The sequence below is a fragment of the Bos indicus genome, chromosome 13 (assembly GCF_029378745.1).
Source record: "Bos indicus isolate NIAB-ARS_2022 breed Sahiwal x Tharparkar chromosome 13, NIAB-ARS_B.indTharparkar_mat_pri_1.0, whole genome shotgun sequence".
NCBI lineage: Eukaryota > Metazoa > Chordata > Mammalia > Artiodactyla > Bovidae > Bos > Bos indicus.
The window spans coordinates 75,515,113-75,534,447 of NC_091772.1; the positions used below are offsets into that span (position 1 = coordinate 75,515,113).

Sequence of the window (19,335 nt, forward strand, 5' to 3'; positions counted from 1 at the left end):
CCTACATGTAAAACAGGTCAAAGGAGATCCTCCAACTCTCCTCCCACAGATACCTTCAGAAATGACACTTTCTCATCATACGGACGTCACCTCCTCAGGGAGGTCTTCCCTGACTACTCCAGCCAAGATTCCTGTTCCCTTGCCCCAACACATACTTCCCCTCCGCCATAATAATTATAATTTTCTGAAATTGACTTGATTCTTTACTTGATTGTTTGTTTACGGTCTCCCAGTTAAGTTCCGGGAAGGAACAAAACTAGTCTGACTTGTTCTAGCTGAATCTCCCAAGAGCTGTACCTGGCACATAGATGGTCCACAGATGTGGAATGAATGAAGAGGTGGCTGAATGAGTGAATGCAGTGTCACCCTTGAGGTCCCTTCCAAGCAGTCTTTCTCTTCTGGGGGGGCCGCGCCTGGGTTGCCGAAGGAGGAGGTGTGGGTGTCGGTGGGTGGGGAGGAGGCTGAGACCTCGCCTCCTCTAGGACCGGCTGGAGCGAGCGCGTCCGGCTGGGCGGCAGGCGCCGAGGGCTGCGCCGAGGCAGCTGCAGGGCCGGAGCCCCGCGCCCCGCGTTCAGCCGCCGGGGGTGTGCGCGCCCGCGGAGCCCGGCGCCGCGCCTCGGCGCCCCCACGCGCCCACGTCGCGGCGCGGGGACCCGGGCGGGGGCAGAGGGAGGGCCCGGCCGAGGGAGGGGAAGGGGCCGGTCCTCCCCGCGCAGGCAGCGGCCGCGGCAGCCCAGGAGGCGGAGGCAGTGGCGGCAGCAGAGGCAGCAACGTGCCCGCCGCAGTCAGCCCGGCCGCGTCCGACCCGCGCCCGCCTGGTCGCCGGCACCGCGCCGCGCCCGGGCGCCCTCTCCACTGCGCGCGGTGAGTACCGCCCGCGGCGCCCAGCCCGGGCCTGCCTGCGGGGATTCGCTGGTGTTGACCCGGACCCCCTGGCCTGGAGCCTCTCTCTCGCACTCGGCCAGCCGGGGCCTCCGCAGCTGTCGGGGCCCTCGAGGGCGCACCGGCAGGGTCGCGGCGTCCGGGGCTCCCAGGGTGTCTCAGGCACAAGGGCAGCGGGGAGAGCGCGCAGATCTAGGGAAAGCCGGTCCCGGGGCCTCAGTTTCCCCTTTCGCCCGGAAGGCCACGACCCTGAAGTGTGCGCTCCAGCGCGGGACAAGTGCATGACGCTCAGACTCGCCCGGGTCCTCCGCGTTTGGTTCGTTTTATGGCCCGGGTGGTTAGCGATGAGCGGCGATCCGCTTATCGGACCCAGAGACGCCTGGAGCCAGGAGCCAAGCTCACGCCCTCGGGCGCTGGTAATGGGGTAACGGAGCAAACGGCTGGAATCCCAGGGATGGGGCTGGAATGGCCCCCTGAACCTTTTTCTAGCTGTATCTCTTAAAAAAAAAAAAAAAAAAAATCCATCTGCGCTCGGCCAGCTATGGTCCAGCTCTCCGGGCTTTGTACCGGAACGGGCGTCCGGGCGCTAGCTGAAGTTGGAGCTGAAACTTAGAAAACTTTACATCAGAAGGATGTTTAGAAGGAAGCGAGAGTTTGCTGTAATGGGACAAAGCGGAGAATGGAATGGGGTTGTTGCTTTTTTTTTTTTTTTTTAAGGAGAGCAGCCTGGGGTTTAAACGGCCGTGATGGCTCTTAAATCTATCTCCTGTCCCCAAACAAATAGGTTATACAATTAAGAAATGTTAGGAAAGCTTGACCGGGAAAAACTTTCGCATCCCCAAATCCTCAATACGCGAAATTCTCAGCTGCGTGAAAGGGAAGCGCTTTGACGGTTTAAGGTTCCTACTTTCCTTTAGCGAAGCTTCGAAGCTTCACTGGGGCTAAGAGTTGACAGCATGCACGCTTGCTCTTTAAAAAGCAAGACTGATGCTGCGACTTTATGGATAACTTTTTTCTTTTCTTCCCCCGAAATGCAACGTAATCTTTCGAATTACTTTTTTAAAAATAACCTTGAGGTATATATAAATCACCCCTGGTGGAGGTACCTTTTAATTACGGGGCGCAGTGGAATGAGTGAGCATCGGAGCTGGGTGTTGTGGGCAAGGCAGAGGCAAGGTAGAATGATTTACAAACATCAAGTGAGAATCTGAGTGCTGAATTAGGTTTGAGTTAGGGCGCTCCCTTCCAAAGGAAATTATAACCAGCGGACAATTGTATTTCAAGCCGAATCTGTTCATTTCGCGAGCCCTTTCCTGCTTGAGTGAAATTTCTACTTCTAGTCTGAGCTGGTAGCCGCCTTACCAGCCTATGGTCCTTTGGGGGGCGGCGGGGTGGAGGAGGGGAGTTGGAGGCGGAGAGGAGAACCTCCTTTTTAAAATAATGATTGTGAAAAAATCTTCAGCAAGATTTTTTTTTTTTTTTTTGCCCAAGAAAGTTTCATTTTTTTCCCCCACCTTTCTCTCCCCATCACTTTAAGCCCCTTAAACTTTATACTTCCTTGCATTTAGACATACTCAGACTAGGAAAACTTAATTCGTAATTTATGTAACAAATGCCGACAGTATGAATCTTACTTTAGACTAAGCATAAACTCCTGTTTGTATCCCAAATCTCCTTGCCTTTTGAGGAAATTCTAAATTTTGCAGTTTCGACCTATGTGGCTAGATCTGAAGGGACCTGACCTTTTAAAAAAGCACTTCATGTGTCCCATACCTAGTTAGTCGCTCCAGTCTTGTACCTGTAGGTTCACAATATGATAAACTATTTTACCTTAAAGGTCTCAGCATTTTTCCTGTCTTGAAAATAGCTCATCTATTGAGTATAGTGACTGTATGTATGAGAATATTCTATAAACACATACATCTTTCCTAATATGAAATAGCTAAAGACAATACAACAAAATGTTATTATCCCAATACTTTGAGATTTAGAAAAACAGATGTTTTCAGCCCTGGTGTTTTAGAATCTTCTTTTCATGCCTTTTGTGTTGTATTAAACACATCATAAAGAAATATGATTTGTTGACTTGTTATAGGATTACCATTTGGCAAAAACACCCAAGACACGCTGTTTCAAATACGCGGTATTACTTCTGCTTTAAATTGCATGTAAAAGATCGCAAGCCTTGTTCCAGACGGATAAATTGATAAAACGCTAGCTGCTGTTGGGAGAGCAAAAGAGTCCTCCACACACACACTCACACAAAAGACCAAAAACAAAATAAATGCTTTGTGGTGCAGCTGAGTACATTTTGAATTAGGTTGAGCGAGCTACTGAGATCCTGGGCAGCTTGGGGAAAAGTATCCACAATTCAGGCACGTCCACTTTAAGACGTTTTTGGTTCCCCCAGGACAAGATGACTCCTTTCCCACAAAGAAGAAACCGTTTCCTTATTTTTTCAGTTACTTTTCCAAAGATAACTTGTGTCAGGCGCAGGAGACCAGAGTTATGCAGAAAGCCAACCGTAACCAGCTCCAAAAAACGAGGACTCATTCTTACTCCTTCCACCAGATGTTTTTTAGGTGTCCTCAGCTGGAATGCCCAGTTTGAAACTAATTAGGCCAGCAATAAACTCCTTGTATAATAAAATCTCAGGCCGTTATGCTGCATAAGTGGGGTTCCCGGCAGCTCATGACAGATGCCTCTCTCTGCAGAAAGAGCCCATGGCTGTCAAGAAAAAATGAAGGAAGTGGGAATATCTTGTTTGGATTTTTTTTTTTTTGCCTGGCCCTCAATATCCAAGCACACCACACACGGTGCCTTCTTTTCTCCAAGGAGGTGGGTTGTATCAGGGGTTGAGTTTTGTCTTTGAGGACAGGCCTCCTTAGCATAAAAATGCTCAGGGAAGAAGGAAAACCATAAGTATTAGGCAGTGGCCACAGGTCTGAGGTGTAGTGATGAGTGTTGGAGTGTGTGTGTGTGTGTGTGTGTGTGTGTGTGTGTGTACGTGCATGCGCATGGAGACTGGGTCAGAAGGCTTTCTCTCCACTAGGCACAGATAAAATGCAGGGTTCTTTGGCCTGACGTCAATTCCTTCCAGGAGAGGATAACTTTTTCCCCTTAAAGATTTTTTTACCTCTTTCTCCTGATGTAGTTTCTCCTTATCTGCAGGGTGGGGTTGTGGCGGGGGAGAGTTGGTTTGCGGAGATGAAGTGGCTGGTTATTCAGTTACCTCCGAAGGCTGAACCTTCTGCCTCTTGCCAAGATTGAGTTTTGTTGGTGGAAGGAAACTTTTTTTCCAAGCTAGCTGCTCTGAAAAAGGAGTCGGTGGACTCGGCTCAAAAGGAATCCCTTTACAGAGAATTAACCCCAGAGCTGAGAAGACACGGCCTGTTGACAGAAAACACACATATCCACTCACTCCCCGCCCCACAACGCCTCCCTCACTCCCCACCTTCCTCTCTGACCCCCAACCCCCTATATCATAACAGCTTTCCGAAGGGCCCACTTTTTGTCCCCCTGCCGTTTGTGGCTGTTCAAAAGTCCCAAACATACAAAACAAAAAGAAGGCTCTGGTAGGGAAGCAATTAGCGAGAATTCGCCAGAGACAATGCTTCATTTTCCTATTTGAAGATCGTAACTGGCCTAATGGTGTTTAACTAACACCTCTTCTAATCCGAGGATAAACCCCCTCAGTCAGGTGACAAATACTTGAAATGACTGTCTTAGTTAGACCCACTGTCTTGCTGGAAATGAATCAGAGGGGCCAGAACTAGTTCTTTGTTGCGTGTGATTTAGAATCAATTCCAAGATACGAGAGTGCCGGCCAGGTGGATGGAGGGGAAAAGGACGAAGAAAGCCATAGGCTTTACATTTTATTTTTTTGGCTGCTTTTTTTCTTTCTTTTGCTCACTTGGTATCGATCGCTTTGTCATTTCTCTCTGCTTAATTTCTGTCCTTGTATTAATAGTGATGATGAAAATAACCGAGCGTTTGTATGCCAGGCCTGAAGTCAACTCTTGACATGTATTTTTCAGGATGGCTCTGACAACATTTTGAGTTAGGTATGGTTACTATTATTAATTTTCCCAACTTCGTTAACAAAGAAACGGAGTCACAAGTCAAATGTCTGACAAAGCTGAAGGGCGCGTAGGCCAGAATCTAGGCCTTTAGCCTTCTACTGACGGGGCTGTGAAAACCTTGCCTCCGAGAATATTTCTGCTCTCGTTTCCCTTTGAAAAGAGATGCTGAATTTGGATCATTTTAAATGCCCTGAGCACAATGATTTTCTGATTGTACCCTGATGTTTTTTTGCCACTGTCCTAAATGATAGAAAAAGCCACTAAGTGTTTGGAAAACACAAATCTGGGCCTTGGTGAACCATGATATTTAGCAGGTTGTATATGGTCTATAAAGGAAAAAAAAAGTTTATTTACAAGGACTAATTTGATTTGTTCCTTCAATACTATAACGCTATGCATTTCAGTTCCTAAAAAGAGTCAATAAATTTACCGGCAGTGGCAAGGCCCGAAAACATTACGGTAGGCTGTCCAAATCCAGTTTACTGGAAGGTGCTGGATCGCTATGGGTGGGTTGTTGTTTGGAGGTTGAAATACAAACATTTGGAGTTCGAAGAATAATTTGGAACAGGTGGTCCCAAGAGTCAGGTAACCAGAGCGATTTATCTTTGCCACTTTGAAGGTTAAGGGAGGCTTGGCGGTTGCCTGAATCTGGGACAGGCAGCCTGAGGGTCAGGCAAGGGCTGAGAGGGCCCCCACTTTGGGATGGAGCCTGGAGGGATGGATGAAGGGGTCTCTGCACATAGACCCAGGTCTGTAGAAAGCAGGACTTTGTCTTGCCCATCTGGTGATACTAGTTAGGGTGCAGCAGTGACTGCTTATATGTTTTTGCAAAGGCTGCCTCTGCTCTCAGATATACATACACAGAAATTTACAACAGGAGCTCAGAGGAACAGGCAGTCAAGGAAGCAGGTTTACTTCTCACCAGTTTTGAGAATGTGCACATGCCAATTGTCTTTGCCTAATAATGCCTATTTAAACTTGAACCAAAGATTTGAAAGAGGCTAGAAATTATTTTCTCTCTTAGTATCCGTAGTATTGTGTCAATAACATGAAAACAGATGTGGTTTCAATGGTTTGGGTTTTTCCCCTTTAGTTTCCTTTTGAAGATCTAGTAAAGTTAGATTTTTAGATCCATGCATTCCCAGCTTTAACATATCTGCACCCATGTACTTATAATCATTTGGAGGAAAATTGTCGGCTCTCTGTGAATTTAACTAAAGGAAAAAATGTTAAAATCGACATTTTTTTTCTCCGAAAGAATGAGGAACTGGAGGGTTAGACTACTGTTTTACTTTTGTCTCGCATCAGCTGAATCTGTCAATTCCCCTTTCTTTTCTGTTCATCTCCCAAGAATGGTCTTTCATAACTGAAATGTACAGTATATTAGCCAAAAGACGTTTTAATTTTGTTAAGAAAAATCATGCCAGAGACGGCCGAGTCTGTTTCAACCATTATTGTTTCTGTAGCGTGCATACTTTGGGTTTCATGGTTAAGATGTGGATTTGCCAAGAAAGAAAATTACAGCAAGAAACTATGCTGAAAACATATACACTTCTGTTTGAGAAATGGGAAAAACACAGAAAAATTCCACACGGTAATTGCTTTAACGTGAGTTTTAAATGTCATTGTTTGACTTATGTCAAAAAGTCCCTCTTAGCTAATTCTCACAGATGCTGTTACCAAATACCTCACCTTAAAAATGGCAAATGTGGGTCTTACTCTGATGATCTTGAGGCTTTCAGAGATATCTGCAGTCCCGGTGGAAACATTCCAAATTTTTAGATTGTGCAGGCTGAGTTTTTTTTTTTTTTAAGGTTACTTAGATATCGATTTTATTTTCTTGACCCAAAATAAGAAAACACGGGGAATTCTCAAAAGCTTTTTACAGGCTGCTATTATGAGAAAAGAAGCCAAACCAACATGTATTAGGTCATGAGCTTGAAGTGCATAAATAAGCCCTTGAAGGTCACCAAAACAGGGCGAAAACCACCAGTTCTCTTCACCTCGGCCAAGTCTAAATTCCTGCCTGTTAGACGTGTTTGGTTCAAGTGGACACAGAGTGGGGGGTTCTGAGTCTACGGTTGAAAGATCTTCATTTGGATTCTGAAGACGTTCTTGCAGGGAGAAGCTAGAGCGGAGAGCTGGAATTCCCATCTCCTTTGGATCTCTCCCTCCCACGGCTCCACCAAAAAAGCAGGTTCCGGGGCCACCCCTTCCTTCAAAGCTGAGGTTTCATTCCTGGTGTTTGGCGATGTGGAAGCCAGAGGTCGAAAATGGCTTGTGTTCCTTCTGGTCAACTGCTTCGCCTCCCATCCCCTTCCTGTAGTAACTTTGCGGTTAAGGTATTAGTAGTTTCCAAAACAATTTTTTGTTGTTGTTGTTGTTCTAAGAACACGTATGTGTTTTTTGGCCGGTGGGGTACAAGATGTAAGTACAGACCTTTCGGTCTTCGTTGATGGGCAGCTCCTGAAAATTCAGAGAGGTGGAGAGGATTCTGCCGCATCCCTGAATTTGGTACCAACACTGGGGCTGATGGAAATTCCACGCAGGGAGAAAATCTCTTCACAGGAGACACAGAAAGGGTTTCGCTGCAAAGAAGATTGTTTTCTTTTGTGGGTGTGTATTATTTGCAAGGATGGGAACTTTAGTTTCACAGCGTTCTGGAAACACTTGTCTCCCAGCAAAGGTCTGAATGCCCTTCCTAGTTGGGAAGGGGGAGGAGGAGAGAAGCCGAGCGGGCAGATTCCTGCCTCTCTGGCCTTTTGTGTGGCTAGTACAGTAGAGGGAAGCGGTGGCTCACTGCTTAGAGGGTGTCATGTGGCATAACAAGTTGTGACTTGCCGCTTGTGTTGTAAACAAAGTTTTGTCCCCATCCAGCCGTGGAAAAGAATGGAGCTGAGATTATTCACCTCCGGGTCTGTGATGGGGCTTTCTGGCGGTCTCCCCTTGCTAAAGAGCCCGGGCTCCCTGGAGACTTTAATTTTGGAGTGTGGAGTGAAGGGGGGCGGGTGGGAGGGGAGAAAGAATGTCTTAAACTCAGCAAATGTCTGAAACGCTCCGAATTTCTCCAGCATTGCTGTGACACCCACGAGAAAGACAATGATAAGAGGACACAGAAGCTGGCTTTTGGGCGGATGGGGCTAAGCAGGGAGATTGGGGGCTTGCTAGTTTGATGTAGAGGAGAGAGTTTTCGGACACCTTGGGACCCCTAGAATGCCTTGCTAAGTGTCTGTGGGAAACTAATTTGGAAATGTCTTCCCTGCAGTTTTGCTGTCCTTTCTTCATGCTTGTTTTTAGAGAATTAGGTTTTAGTTTTGTTTTTAAAAAAGACACAAGATTTGTTTGGGAATAACAAGTGGCTCATGGTTACTGAATACTTACTATGTGCCAGCGTGCTAAGCAAACACTTATATTTCTGACTCCAAATAGCCTTAGATGGAAGGGTCTATTATTATTACCCCTATGTTACAGATGCGAAATTGAATCTCGTGGAGAAGTAATTCATCCACGGTTACATGGCTCATATCAGAGCCAGAATTGTTGATTCCTAACCACTAGTATACCCAGCTCTCCCACCTCCAACCCCCCGACCCTGGTGTAATGAGAGCTACATTTCCTGTACATGTCTGCCTTGGAGAGCTAGATTTCAAAGTCAGTCTCCAGTTGTTTTGCCTGGAGGATATTATTCAGTGATGATCAGGTATAAAAGTTGGGTTCAGAAATAAGCGACATTACCTGATTCTCACAGAATCTTGAGCCTGTTCTTATAGAATAACTAAAGTTTAGAATTGAAATCTGTTGAAATGGTGGCTGCATCACTGCAGTTAGCTGGTCTAAGCTATTGCCTATGGCCACTTCTGTGCTAGCAGAGTTGAGTAGTTACTGTAGAGACTGCATGGCCTTTTGTAGAATGTTTGCTGACCCCTGAGCTATTGCAATATGACAAGACAAATTTTGTTGACAAAGAATAACATTTACTTGGGACATGACATATACCATTTTGCTGATTTTATTAACACTATTTACTGAGTCCTACATGCCTTGTGTGTTGCATGGTGATGGGGAAAGTTACAAATGCATTCATTCACTCATTTATTCAGCTTTATTTATTGAGCTGTGTTCTAGGCATTGGGCTAATTAATGGCGACCCAAAGGTAAGAAGGAGCCGCCCAATCTGGCACCTCTGATAGCAGGATTGGTATTCACATGGATCTCTAAGATGCATAAGCCAGGAGCCAGGCTGCTTGGGTTCAAATCCTTGCTCAGCATTAACCAACTACGTAATGTTGGGCAAGTTACCTAACATTTACATGCCTTGGTTTCTTCACCTATAGTTTAGGGTGGTTATCATGGAAATATGGGCTTCCAGTGTGGCACAGTGGTACAGAATCCACCTGCCAGTGCAGGAGATGCAAGAGACACAGGTTCGATCCCTGGATCAGGAAGATCCCCTGGAGTTTGAAATGGCAACCCACTCCAGTATTCTTACCTGGGAAATTCCATGGACAGAGGAGCCTGGCGGGTCCTTGGGGTCACAAAGATTTGGACATGACTGAGCATACGCACACACATCATGGAGTTCAAGCTAATAAATATAAAGTGCTTGCAGTAGTACATGGCAACTAGGGTGAGCTATATCAAAGTCAGCTACTGTATTATTGTCATTATTATTAACATTATTTCAGCTTAAATGCATTATTTACATACTTGCATGACCCTAATCTCAGTCTCCCCTCTGTAAAACGGAGATGATGATAATAATGATAATAGTAAGTGCTTCAAAAGGCCATTGTGAGAATTTAAATGAGGCAGTACATGTAAAACACTTTGCTTTGCTACAGTGCCTGCCTACATTGAATGCTCAATAAGCCAGCTATTATGCTCAAGCCAGCTGTCATTACGCTTGAGGTTATAGGGAATTACATACCGGGCCAGTGATGTGCCTCTAAGCTATTGGTCAATGGAGTCCTTTTTCAGTATCAAGCGAGTGTAGGGCAGTGGTTAACAACACAGACCCTGAACTCAGACAGATCTGACTTGAATCTTAAGTCCACCACTCACTAACTATGCCAGCTCAGGTTGGGGGATGACCCCCTCAGCTTCCCAAACAGCGGAGGCAAGGGTCGCTGTGCATTAGGAGGTCCTGAGGGTTAAAAGGGGTAGCAGGGTGTTTGGCACATAGTAAGCACTCAATAAATGCAAGCTTGCATTATTATCACCCCGACTCCTTGCCCTACTCCCACCCCCCAGAAAGCACTGAACATTAGTAAATTTTAATTTGAAAATAAAAGAACACATTTTAAAACTGCCAAACAGATTTAAAATAATATTCATTAAACAAAATTAAAATATTCTATTAAAGCCAGACTTTGGGCTCAGACCAAATTTTTATAACCCAAGCTTAAAGGCCAAGGAGTCCCTCAGCCACAATGGGGACATTGTGATTGAACTTGAGACTTCAACGCTGCTATTGAGCGGTCTTTGAAATGCACGCACGTTTCCCGTTAAAATGAAAGGGAAGTCATAGGAAGAAAAAAAAAGTGAGGTTCTTGCTCACCCCAACAAACCTTAATGAATTGAAAAAGAAAAACAAAAGATTTCTCATTTTTCTCCTGCTGCCTTATCCTGCCAAAGAAGCCTGGCCCCCTTCTAACCCCAGCTTTGAATGGTACCCGAGACCATTTCAGATCTGATATGCTCCACCAGCTAAGCTAGTATCAATTCTGGTCTTTGTCAGGTTTTATAGGTGGTGGTCGTGTATCAGTGGGAGCTGGGACCTGAGAGCCCAGCTGCTAGGGTCCCATCCCAGCGCTGCCTCACCGAACTCTGCCTCACTCGCCATAACCAAAGATAACCTCCTCTTACCTTTCGGTAGCATCCTTCATCCTCACTGAGCCTTTCACAACACATGGGAAAAGTAACAGCAGTGGACTGTGACATCTTTCTCTAGGTGGGGTTTCTTGCCAACCAGTGGGTGGCATGACCTCCTTCTCAGACCTTGGCTGTGATGTGGGGCCATGAGATTAGGGGGAGGGAGGCTGGGCAGCCGTTGGGGAGGGCATGGGGTGGACTCCCAGATCCACCCCCGACCTGCTGTGTGATATTGGGCAGAGGACTTGGGCTCTCTGAGCCCCTCACCCATTCATGGGTCATTTGCCATCTCCTCAGCTACCCACTCCAGTGTTCTTGCCTGGAGAATTCCATGGACTGTAGTCCATGGGGTCGCAAAGAGTCAGACATGACTGAGCGACTTTCACTCACTCCTCCATGCTGGGTTTGTTAAACAGCTTCAATACAGTGATGGATGGGAACATGGTCTGCAGGTTCAGAGAGTGGTGGTTCTTACAGTGGACCCCTAGAAGTACTAAGAAAAGACAGAAAGTGACCACTACTTGCCTAGGGAATATTCCTTCTTATTCTTCAAGTAGCTTCAGTCTTGGGATTTCAACATTCTGGAAGAATCTACTGGTCTCTGAAGAGCAATCTTCTTCTTAATGGGGGGGGGGGAGTGGGTAGGGAGGGTGTACCGTTTCCACATTAAAACATGGATGAATATTTTTTTTAGAGTTCTGTCTTTATGTTATTATACATTTGAAAAATAGCAGGCACTTCAGAAAAATGGTTTTGTATGTTTTTAACCGTGCAAGACAAAAGTATTTTAAAAATCAAGTCCACCAGGTAATTCTAGCAAAAGTGGCATCCAGGTATTTACAGCAAATAAGTCAAATAACAGAATTTTCTACTAACCAGAATTGGAATTCTGCACTCAGTTTTCAGGGGAATACAGTGAAACAAACGAGTTTTCTCATTTGTAAAGTCATCTCAGAGCACGTGTCTGGACATATTCAGTTTGTATCTTGTATCTTCAGAAGAAGAATGGCTGTCCTTTGGATGAATATGATGCTAATTAAAATCACCTCAGTTCCAGGATCTGTTCTGATCGACTATAAGGATCAACTCACTTATTCCTCACAACAATTCTATGACGGAAGTCTATTACTATTCACATTTTAGAGGAGGACAGTAGGCACAGAGAGGTTAAGTGGCTTGTTCACGGTCACACAGCAAGTAAGGAGTAGAGCCAGGCTTTGTCTGCAGATGGTTCTAGAGACGATCTTCATATCCCCTGCACTCCCTGCCTCTTTAACCACCATAGAAAAAATTAAATTTTCCTTCTCTTTGACCTTCACGTTACTGGACACTTAATTAGTTAGGGACAGGCATGTGAGGGAAACAAAGGGACTGTCAGTCCTGACTGTAGTTTTTCAGTATTTTACAAGGATGTGTTGGTGTATTAGCCTCCGCTGCAGCATAATGCAGGGGTCAAGAGCCAGCCTGTCCAAGTCTACGACTTACTAATACTATCTTTGTGACCTTGGGTTTACTTCTTCCAGCGACAGTTTCCTCACTTAGGAAGTGAGGATCATGAATCTACAACATCAGAGTTAGCAAATATTAATCTACATCGTCAGCGTTAACAACTGTGCTCTGAGTAGCAGAGGGCATCTGATACACAGTGACTGGTTGTCTGGTGCTGTTTATTACCTGTTGGGGAGAAAGTAACTGTAGAAATTGTCTCTCCCAGTGAGGCACAGTTGCAGTGGGGTACAGTCTGGAGTGAAGGAGAAGGGAAAGAGCCTGGGATGCGGGGCTCGAGCTGGAAAACAGCCCAGGATTTTCCATATGAGATCAGAGACACTGGCTTTCCTCGTCCCCACGTGAGAAGTTGCAGAGACGACTCCTCAGCAGGCAGCCTGGAACTCTTGAGCCCGCCGGGATTAGAATCTGCGCTTGAGGACCCCACGCCCCCTCCTCCTGGGATGGGGGCGGGGGGGCGAGGCTTGACTGTCACGTGACCAGTACCTGGCAGCGGGGAGACACTCCTCACCACCCCAGGAAGAGCTGGACTTTGGGCGTGAGCTCAACTCAGAGGCAGAGAAGAACTCTTCCAAAAACCCTTCCCGGCTTGCCTGTGCAAACTCAAACACAACTGTAGGCTGTGATTCCATTTTTCTTCTTCTTCCCTTTCTTCTGTCTTGGAAAACGTCCTTCTCTCCAGAAGCCTCGGCCGAGTTTCCAGTGACCAGGTGTGCAGACCGTCTGGGTTTGCTGCCTTCCGCCTTCCTCCTCTGCTTCAGCTCCCCTCCATTTCCTCTTGAATATAGAAAATGGAATTTCATTCATTCATTCAAAAATATGTATTGAGCACCAGCTGTGTACCAGGACCTACCCTGGACATGGAATACAGTAGAGAACAGAAACAACCAAAGTCTACTCCCTCGTGGAGCTACACTTAAGAGGGGGAAAGACCACAGATAAAAACCTGTATGTGTGCAGTACACTGGATGTCAGACGCTCATGCCTCTGTGGGGAAAATAAACAAGAGAAGGTTGATGGAAACTGTAGGGGGGGCGAGGTGGGAATGAGAGGGCTCCCTGCGCAGACAGCCTCTGAGCACACCACCGCTGGAGTGAGGGAGCCCTGCCCATATCTGGGGAAGAGTATTCTAGAGAGAAGAAACCAGCAAAGGCAAAAATCTTGAGATGGCCATGACCTGGAGCCCAGTGGGCTAGGCCCACTGAATAGGGGGAAGGAGGAGGTGAAATTGTGAAGGAGGGGCCCCATCCGGGAGGGCCATTCTGTATCAGTTAGATGTGTCTGAAGTCAACAGTATTACAATTTTTAAATGACTTTTTAGAAGTACATAGGACCTAAATCTGAGGTCAGTCATCGCAAGTTCAGATAGCCAGAGTGGCCAGCCAGGTAAGAAGTGAATGAAATGAGCAGGGTAATTAACCAGGAGAAATGAGGACTCCATATTGCCATGTGTTCTGATTTTTCAAAAGACACCGAAACCTGGACCTTTGTGAGAAATGTTCTGATTTTTAAATCAGCGTGAGGAACCACGGGCATGCAATTGCATGCTCACAGTTTGAGCCCACTCTTCCAAACATCCCTGTCGACCTTGGGAGTCTGACTTCAGTGAAAAGGCATCAAGCTTTTCTCAAACACTCTCTTTTCTTTTTTACCAATTCCCGACCAGAAGGATGCCAAGAGATGCTAAAAATTGTTTCCAGGAAAAAGTAGGACTTGAATCTCCTGGGGATGGGGGCTGAGATATCTTCCAAGGAGCAATCAGTTTGCTTCATTTTTTATGTCTTTCTCAGGACTTTTTCCTGATCACCCCTCATCATGGGTAATGGCAAACATGGTCCAAATCTGTCCTCCTTCGGGTTTCCATTAGTTTCATGATGATTATTATTTTGTCATCTGGGGTTGATTTATGAGCGGTGAAATGTTTGCAGGTTTCGTAAATGGTTGTCAGCCACTGTTTAGAATGGCAAGGAACTTCTTGTGTTTTTCACATTGTAAGGACTGTTGTGATAGTTTCCAGTGGCTACAGACATGAAATGGGATAAAAGGAGGGGGCCTTGAAGGATTCCACATAGAGTGATTGGAAAATTGAGTAATTAGTTGGAGGTGGGGGGCTCTGAGGGTGGGAGGTGGGGGCTCAGAGCCCTAAAGATCTGGGATGCTGAGACTGACAACACCGACTTTATAGTCTGCCTTCTCAGCCCCAAAGCTGGAGTTAAGCAAAACCCCAGCCAAGGGTCCACATAGCTATCAAGATTCTTCCGGATGAAAGTAACAGAGAACTTACTTCCAAGCTGGTTTAAATAAAAAGGAAATGTATTGACTTGGGAAAATGTAAAATTCTGGGGTGTGCTGGCTTCAGGTGTGGCTGGTTCCAGAGCTCAGATATAGGTGATGCACCCATCTTTTAATTCATCCCTGTTCAGGAGGATTCCGTCCTTTGTCACATGCCACTTCTGGAACTCAGGATGGAGTGGGTGAGAAGTAGATTCCCAAACTGAACGCAGCAACATTTTCTGGAAGTGAGGAGTGGACTGGTTCCCTGTGGACCCCCAAATTGCAGTGTCATGCTGCTCTAGATTTGCCTTGACTGCCCCTCTTCTGCTGAGCTACAGTGCCATTTGTGAAATGTGATTTCACTCTTTCTGTACATCATCTCCTCAAATATTCCTGTGAGGATGGCACTTTTAAGGTGTGCTACTATTCTGCCTCCCACGTGTTCTTTCCCACATACCTAGAGGATGATCTTTTATTTCAAGTAAAGGTGTTTCCGGGGCTTCCCTGGTGGCTCAGCGGTAAAGAATCCGCCTGCATTGCAAGAAACACAGGAGACTCGGGTTCAATCCCTGGGTCAGAAAGGTCCCAGGGGGAAGGGCATAGCAACACACTCCAATATTCTTGCCTGGAGAATCCCATGGACAGAGGAGCCTGGTGGGCTGCAGCCCATAGGGTCGCAAAGAGTCAGACACGACTGAAGCGACTTAGCGTGTGCATGCACAAGGGTGTTTCAGAGAGGGTCATCTCTTTTCATGGTGTCTTGTACAAAATTAATGCTCAATCTTGGGGTGCTCCAGCCAAGCATGGGAGCTGCAGAAGACTTCTGAGGAAAAAATGAAATGTCTCAGCGTCACCTGGAGTGGCTGGAGCGACCTTGGGGAGGCTGTGCTTATGTTGCTGGGCTTCTGACGATCAACCTGTGTTTCTTATCCTCCTCTGAGCCTTGCCCTTCACTGTTGCCTCCACTCCATTATTGCCTTTTTCCTGTTGCCTTTAGTGACCCTACAGTAATATCTGATGCAACACAGAGGTTGCAAGCCAGCAGCCAAAAGGCATTTTGTTTTGTCTGCAGAACATTTAAAGTAGAAAATGGAGCCAACATTTGAAAATCTGGACATAGTACACAACAATGCAGATTTCTGGCTTCCATTTAAAAATCAGAAGATCTGTTGACACTTTGCCCACATCTTCACATGACCTCAATTGACTGGAACTGGGACATGATTGCCTCTTTAGGTGGATGAGTTCTCAGTTCCCCACGGTCCCCACCTTTCTCTGTTGTCTCCCCAAAGCAGGGGTCCAGGGTTAATTACCGTTGGCCATTGGGATGGTGCTGTTGGTTGTCCTCCTGTCCTACAGTAGGTTTCAAAGGGAAGAGAAGTCGTTCCTATATCCAGGTCTTCATCAAAAGTATGAAAATGAAGTGTAAATCGAGTTGGTCGTTAGTATTAAGAAAAATAAGGAAAAGCATGTTTCTCAACGTTGGCCCCGTGAAGATTTGAGGTTGGACAGTTCTGTTTGTGGAGATGGGTCCTTGCATTATAGGATGGCATTTAATATGTCCACATATGGACCATACTCCTTTCGGAAATAAATAGTTCCCTGTGCTCCAGGCATCCACCACCAGTTTGGTAAGAAGAGTTACCGTAAGAAAAAAAAGAACAAAACTGTTTTTGCCCTGAATTGCTCACTGGCAGGCCCTGCATTGGCAGTAGAGGTTCTGAGTTGGCTGATTTGGGTTTAATCATAGGTGAACTTGCCAACTATTGAGGCCACTTACGACAGCCTGTCTAAGATGTTATAGAAGGGATTCAGCATTGGAAGAGAGGTTGAAGCATCTTAGAGTCTTTGGAGAATTTCTTGACTTTCAGCTGTGAAAGGACATCGTGGCCACTACTTGCAAAAGGCTTGCAAACAGTCGGTTCTGCCACTGAGAGCGGACCGGCATCGAGGCTTGCTGCAGAGCAGATAGAGGGACCAGATGGGCTCCAGGTGTCTCTTCCAGCTCTGATTCTGTGAGCTGCTCCTCAAAGAGTGAATTGCCCCAAGACTGGTTTGGTTTGTTGCCTCCTGCATCACAGCAGCTCCTAACAGTGGTCTGTGATGGAAACCCAGAGGAACATGGTTGTCCAGGGAGGGAAATGAGGCTTCCCTAGGCCAGTACTGTGTACTGCTGGCTTGGTTTTTTTGTTTATTTGTTTTGGCCTTTGACCCATGCTCCAAATCTGGTCAAGTGTCTGAAATAGTGTCCATGTTTCAATTTCACATAATGACAATAATGGGTGCCAATCATCTATTCAACACATGTTAATTGAACACCTGCTATGAGGCAGCCGCTGTTCCAGGCACTTGGCAGGAAGCTGAGAGCAAAACTGACCAAATTGGCCCAGTAGCTAAGACTCTGCACTCCCAATGCAGGGGGCCTGGGTTCAGTCCCTGGTCAGGGAACTAGATCCCACATGCCGCAGCTAAGAGTTCACAGGCTGTAACCAAAAGATCCCGTGTGCTGCAAGGAAGATCAAAGACCCTGCATGCCACAACTAAGACCCAGTGCAGCCAAAGAAATGGAAAAAACAAACAAAAACAAGTGACCAAGTCCTTGCTCTCATGGAGCTGTGTTGTTGGTGGAAGAGAGATGGGCAATATCAGGAAGACAAGGAAAAATACATGTAGTATTTAGTGTTATACTATATGTACATATACATATAGTGTTAACTGCTATGGAGAAAAATTAAGTGGGAGGGGGGAAGCAAGGAGGGTTGTAATGCAGCAAGGAAAGGTGGTATTTTTAATTTAGTTTTAATTTAAAATAAAGTGCTCAGTGCAGTGGTGTTCTAGTAAGTTGGCTGTCTGGAAATTAAGATCCTTATTTGTAGCATTTGCCACTTCCCATGGTGTAAATATTCCCACCATGCTGATTCAAGCTCCTGATGGTGTAAAAACCAGTTCACAATATTCACAGCAATTTACCAGTCATTTCTTGCAGGTTGGTGCTGGCTGGCTCTAGCACGCCACCAGTGGGGAGGGCCTCACCATAAACTATCTGGCCGATGAGCACGTGCAGAAGCCCTGAGTGAGATTGTGCTTGATGTATTCAGGCATAGCCCAGAGTCCATTGTGGCTGAAACAGAGAGAGGGGAGAGGGACAAGAGATGTGGTCAGAGAGCCAGAGGCAGATGACCTAAGCATTTTAAGCCACGGTTGGATTTTTGGCTTCTCCTGCGACTGAGGTGGGAGCCCCTGGAGGGACCAAGCAGAAGAGAAACAGGATCCGATTTACATTGAGCAGAACCCCTCTGATTGCCCTGAGAGCAGGCAGCAAAGACAGAGCAGGTAATTCTGTTGTGAGACTGCTAATGGCAAGAGATAATGACTTGGAGTCAATACTGTGGCCCCTGATGCAAAGAACTGACTCAATGGTAAAGACCCTGATGCTGGGAAAGATTGAAGGCAGGAGGAGAAGGGGACAACAGAGGATGAGATGGTTGGATGGCATCACCAACTCGATGGACACGAGTCTGATCAAGCTCCGGGAGTTGGTGATGGACAGGGAAGCCTGGCATGCTGCAGAGCATGGGGTCACAGAGAGTCAGACACGCCTGAGCAGCTGAACTGAATGGAATGACTTGGAGTAGGCGAGTAGCAGCAAGGGTGGGGAGAAGTAGTTAGATTCTGGATGTATAAGCGGAACCAATGGAACTTGCCAACAGAATGGGTCTGGGAAGTGCTATGGAGAGTCCAAGGTGACTCCAAGGTTTTTGGTCTGAGTATCTGGGAAGATGGAGCTGACATTTCCTAACATAGGGAGGCAAGTTGAGGAGCAGGTTGAGAAGGAAGGTTAGGCGTTCTTCCTATGAGCCTGTGAGTGCTTACGTGCAGCCTCTTCTCCTTCCGTGCTCATGAGGAGGTTCTTTTATTACCCCATTTTCAAGAGGCTGTGACAGGGACTCAACGTGGTTAAACAGCAAGCCCCAAATGGCCCCGCTAGGACTGGACCAGGCCAGAATTGCCCCCTTCCACCGCTCAGCTGTCTTGCCATGTTTCCTTGGCTCTCCAGCCACATTCCTCCTTTTTATTTTGAGGAAATGGAGGCAGAAAATTTCTGCGATGGAACCAACCAAGGAACCAAAAGCAAAGGAGCTCTGCAGGGCTCACCACTGCAGGCACAGGTGGGTCCGCTCAGCCGGTCCACTGCAAAGGAGCTCTGCAGGGCTCACCACTGCAGGCACAGGTGGGTCTGCTCAGCCGGTCCACTGCAAAGGAGCTCTGCAGGGCTCACCACTGCAGGCACGGGTGGGTCCGCTCAGCCGGTCCACTGCAAAGGAGCTCTGCAGGGCTCACCACTGCAGGCACAGGTGGGTCCGCTCAGCTGGTCCACTGCATGCCTCTTTCTGTGACAAGCATGTTGGATTGACTCAAGAAGATGAATATTTCACAGGAGAACTCACACTTGGCAGAATCTGCCCGCCAGTGCATGAGATGAGGGTTCGATTCTTGGGTCAGGAAAGATCCCCTGGAGAAGGAAATGGCAACCCACTCCAGTACTCTTGCCCAGGAAATCCCACGGACAGAGGAGCCTGGCGGGCTACAGTCCATGCAGTGCAGAGTCGGACACGACTGAGCACACCGCCCCCTGCACGCCCCTGATGCTCTTGCTAGCGGCTTAGGGATCCTAGGGAACTCATACTTACAAAACATTAGTCAACAGCCTAGAAGGCTT

General features: G+C 46.7%; 1 protein-coding gene across 2 annotated transcripts in view; it reads left to right on the plus strand.

Annotated features, from left to right (window-relative positions):
- Positions 1-352: 352 nt before the first annotated feature.
- EYA2 (EYA transcriptional coactivator and phosphatase 2) overlaps positions 353-19,335 on the plus strand; it is a 263,020-nt gene continuing 244,037 nt past the window's right edge. Inside the window, exon 1 of one of the 2 annotated variants that reach the window (XM_070801824.1) lies at positions 353-373. The gene's annotated coding sequence lies outside the window, so the exon portion shown is untranslated. Of the gene's footprint in view, positions 374-740; positions 865-19,335 lie in introns of those variants that run through there. The other variant, XM_070801823.1, reaches the window with a different exon arrangement.